At 46.9% G+C, this 5,053-nt stretch overlaps 1 non-coding gene across 1 annotated transcript; it reads right to left on the minus strand.

The window, feature by feature from the left end:
* Positions 1-1,023: 1,023 nt before the first annotated feature.
* On the minus strand, positions 1,024-1,106 carry trnal-uaa (transfer RNA leucine (anticodon UAA)). Its single transcript has one exon. It is a non-coding gene; the product is annotated as a tRNA-Leu (tRNA).
* Positions 1,107-5,053: the final 3,947 nt, after the last annotated feature.

Below are 5,053 nucleotides of genomic sequence, written 5' to 3' on the forward strand. Positions count from 1 at the left end.
AGTTAGAGTGAGGGCCGGATATCCCTCTGTTTTATTACAGAGAGTGGGGAAAGGGCTGGGTGGAGGGGAGTCACCAGGGATCCTGGATTTACTCCAAATCATTTCCATGTGGAATCTGCAGGCGGGGCCGGGACAGGGATCATTTGATCAGGGGATCAGCTCTTTCCTGAGAGATGTGGGTGGCTCTGAGAAGAGCCTTTGTGTTCAGATGTTTCCAAGTTTCCCGCGGTCTTTCACTTCTTTCCAGACCCTGCTTTCTGAGCCTTCGCTGCTTTCGGCTTGACCTTGCTCTTCCATGTCTGCACTTTCTTCAGCGCCTTTCCGCCCGCCGCACTCTTGCCTTTTTTGACCTTCTTCGCAGGAGGCTTTTTCTGAAGCGCTGCTTTCTTCACCACCTTATTTGGCGTTGCCGCCGCCTTGCTGCTCGTTTTCTTGGCTGTTACTTTCTTTGTTGTCACTTTCACGTCTTCTGGTTTCTTCACTAAAGATTTCTTGTCTGCTGGTTTCTTCACTGAAGAGTTCTTGTGTGCTGGTTTCTTCACCTTCTTTCCCACTTTTCCCTAGGTTTTCCTTCTTGCTGATTTTGAATGAGCCGGAGGCTCCCTGTCCCTTGCTCTGCACCAGGGAACCTTTGTTCACATTCCTCTTGATACTTTGCTTGATCTGGGTTTTGAGCTTCTCCTGAGCGGTGGCAGACCTGCAAGGAAGCAACTACCAGCTAGCGTATAAAGCGAGACCAAGGCTCAGGGCCTTCAGTTACCTGGAGGGGAGTCGGAGAGGCAGCGGATCCTGTGAGGAACCACAATCCAGGAAGGATGAGAAGGTCATTGTCAGGGTACAGAGGAGATTAAGTTAAAGATTTACCAGTTTATAAGCAAGCGCAGAGCCAAGGAACGGTGCTGGGGCAGATCAAATAATAGGAAGCTGTGATCAGTTGGAAGGCAAGAGTGATTAAATGACAGAAGAGATGATGGTGCAAGGCAAAAGTCAGGGAAAGAAAAAGTAACATTTTGTAAGCACAGATACCAGGAGGGGGGTTTGAACCCACGCATGCACATGTCTATTGGATCTTAAGTCCAACGCCTTAACCACTCGGCCATCCTGGTACAGTAACCAACCACTGAAAATGAAATTTAATGTGATTCGGGTGCCATCTGGCCTTTTACAATACAAAGTTATGACTCCTCTCCCATGCTGAATTGGACCCTTCATTATTTATGAACCTCAATCGGATCACCCCTCAGTCTAGGTTTCTCTAAGGTGTAGGGTCCCAACTCTTTTAGTCTAACTTGATAACCAAGATGTCTTATACTGGGAATTCGTCGAATTTCTCTCCTCTGTACCCTTTCCAAAGCCTCAATATCACCCATCATGTGAGGAGACCAAGACTGGATACAATATTCCAAGTGAGTCCTGACCAAGGTTTCATAAAAGGACAAATTCGGGACATCTCAGATACTGAAGGAGTCCATGTCCAGAAGCAGCAAGACCTGGACAACATTCAGACTTGGGCTGCTAAGTGGCAAGTAACATTCACACCACATAAATACCAGGCAATGACCATCTCCAACAAGAGAGAATGTAACCATCTCCCTTTGAGGTTCAACAGCATTACCATCGCTGAATCCCCCCACCATCAACATCCTGGGGGTTACCATTGACAAAAGCTTAACTGGACCATTCATATACATACTCTGGCGACAAGACTAAATCAGATAGTGGGAATTCTGTGATGAGTAACTCAGCGCAAGGCACATGGTGAAAAGCTCATTTGGAGAGCTGGAGAAATGGACTGGTCAGGTGGGCAGAAAAGTGGCAAATGGAATTCAACTTGGAGAAGTGTGAGGTGATGCCTTTGGTGAGGTCAAACACAGCAAAGTCAGACACAATTAATGGGTGAATGCTGAGAGGTGTCGAGGAAGTGAGGGACCTTGAAGTGAATGTCCACAAATCCCTGAAAGTAGCAGGATAGGTTGAAAAGTTGGTTGAGAAGGCTTATGGAATCCTTTCCTTTATTCGCCAATGTATAGAATATAAGAGCAGGGAGGTTATGCTGGAACTGTATAAATCATTAGTTAGGCCACAACTTGAGTTCTGTGTGCAGTTCTGGTCACCTCATTCCAGAAAGGATGTAATTGCACTAGAGAGGTTACAGAGGAGATTTACGAGGATGTTGCCAGGACTGGAAAAATGCAGCTATGAGGAAAGATTGGATAGACTGGGGTTGTTCTCCTTGGAATAGAAGAGGCTGAGGGGAGATTTGATTGAAATGTACAAAATTGTGAGGGGTCTGGATAGAATGGATGGGAAGGGTCTATTTACCTTAGTAGGGAGGTCAGTGACTAGGGGGCATAGATTTAAAGTGATGTGCTGAACAATTAGAGGGGAGATGAGAAAAGGTTTTTTCACCCAGAGGGCTGTGGGAGTCTGGAACTCACTGCCTGTAAGGGTAGCTGAGGCAGAAACCCTCAACTCATTTAAAAGGAGTCTGGATGTGCACCTCAAGTACCTGAACCTGCAGAGCTACGGTCCAAATGCTGGACAATGGGATTCAGCTGGGTGGCTCGTTTTTTGGCCTGCCTGTGCTGTAAACTTTCTATGTTCCATGATTCTGTGCAGACACAATGGGCCAAATGGCCTCCTTCTCCACTGTAATAATTTTGTGATTTTTGACTCTCCAAAACTTGTCAACCATCTACAAGGCACAACCCAGGATGAGTGCAGCACCAACAATACTCTAGAAACTCGACACTGTTCAGGACAAAGCAGCCGCCTTGATTGTCACCCCATTCACCACCTTAAACATTCACTCCCTTCACCACTGACGCACAGTGGCAGTAGTGTGTACCATCTACCAGATGCACTGCTGCAACTCACCAAGGCTCCGCTGACAGCACCTTCCAAACCGAAGACCTCCACCACCTTGAAGGACAAGGGCTGCAGATGCATGGAAACACCACCATGTGCAAGCTCCCCTCCAAGTCACACACCATCTGATCTGCAAATATATCGCTGTTCATTCACTGATGCTGGGTCAAAATCCTGGATCTCCCTTCCTAACAGCACTGTGGGTGTACCTACACCACATGGAGTGCAGCAATCCGAGAAGGGAGCTCACCGCCACCTTGTCAAGGACAATTAGGGATGGGTAACAAATTCTGGACTTGCCAGTGTCGCTCACATCCCATGAAAGAATATGCCTCATTTTATACTCAATTGTCCTCTGAATGCAGCCCAACCCCCTATTTGCTCCAACTATCACTTCACAGCATTGCTGCTGTACCTTTAGAGATCTGTGCACTAGAATATCCAGATCTCTGCTCAAAATTATTTTCTTTTTTCCACCTACTTTAATGTTTTTCCCTGAAGGGTGTATGAATGTTGAGCATTCGCCCTGTCCACATGAATAACACTGCACTTACCCAAATTAAACATAATTTACCAGTCATGAACCCAATCTCCCAACACATTAAGATCAGCCTGAAACAGTCGAGTATCGTCTACAGTCTGAACACTCGCACAGATCTTCAAATCATCTGTAAATTTACAGATGGTGCCCCCTACACCTCCATCCAGATCATTAATAAAAATAATAAAGAGCAACAGACCCAACACCGATCCCTGTGAGATACCATTGGTAACTGGTCTCCAAACAGATCCAGATCCATTTGTAACTACTTTCTGCCTACGTCCTGCCAGTCAGTTCCCAATCCAGATCAATATATTACCACTGATACCAGGGACTTTAATCTTATAGAGAAGTCTCTTGTGTGGAACCTTATCAAAATCTTTTGGATGAGATCAGCTAATTGAACACAGGCCGGGGATGAGGCCTTGGCCTGTCCTGCTTTGTGTGTGGTCTCAGAATCACAGAAGGTGAGATCAGCTCACTGAGCACAGGCCCATCCTGCTCTATATAGTGCTCAGTACCTCACCAAATGAGAATAACTAACACACCACAGGCCATGGAGCCTCGGCCCATCCTTCGCTGATTGCGGTTCAGTACCAACCAGGTAAGATCAGCTAATTCAGCACAGGCCGGAGATGGAAGCTGGATCTTTCCTGCTCTGGGGGCTCCGTACCATACCAGGTGCGATGAAGTAAAATACCAAAGGCCGGGGATGGAGCCTGAGATTTCCCTGTTCTGTGTGGGGCTCTGTACAACAATGTGTGAGAAGAACTATCATCCCTCAGGCTGAGGAAGGAGCCTGGGCCCATTCTGTTCTGTGTGGCTCCTACCACACTGAGTGGGATCAGTTAACTCAACACAGGCCATGAATACAATCAGGCCCTTTCCTGCTCCGTGTGGCTCAGTATCACACCAGGTGGCATCAGCTAACACAGCACAGGCTGGGGCTGGGGCTGGAGCCTGGGCCCGCCCTGCTCTGTGGGCTCAGTAACAACCCGTAAGATGAACTTTTTTCAAAAGACTTCAGTGTATTTATCTCTGTCCAACACTCTGAGGCAGCTTTCTGTGTTTATAAAGAGTGTAATTTATTGACTGGTCTCTTGGATCAAACAGGGTAACAGACAGAGGTCTGTGTGCAGAGGGTGTGGGAGTGAGCTCTGATTCCTAACTCTTTCTGGACTGTGAGGAAGAAAGAATGAATGAGAGAGAGAGAATGTGGGAGAAGGGATGATGGAAGAATTTGTCCGTGAACCTGATTAAAAGTGGCTCAAACGCAAGATAATATTAAGATATCAAGAGCAGAACATTAACATAATCTGAGCTCCGCGATCTGGTCGGGTCCCATTCCCCTGAAGTGAGGAATGAATGGGTGGGGAAATTCTGCCTGGAGTTATATTTGTCTCCAATGAAGATGAGTTCACAGTGAGGATGGAATAGCTCAGTTGGGAGGACACTAGATTGAAGAACCAGGATACAAACCCTGGTTTCATCAGTTTTAATTTGGTGTCTCCATCAGTTTAACTAGAGAGAATCAGAGGGGAGATTTTCCACTCTTGACCCCATGGGCTGAATTTTAAACTAACGGTGCGGCTCTCGGCAGAGACACCGTGAGTGGGTGCCGTCACCACACGAGTGAAATGTGGC

This window comes from Heterodontus francisci, unplaced genomic scaffold (assembly GCF_036365525.1).
Source record: "Heterodontus francisci isolate sHetFra1 unplaced genomic scaffold, sHetFra1.hap1 HAP1_SCAFFOLD_51_1, whole genome shotgun sequence".
In the NCBI taxonomy this organism is placed as follows: Eukaryota; Metazoa; Chordata; class Chondrichthyes; order Heterodontiformes; family Heterodontidae; genus Heterodontus; species Heterodontus francisci.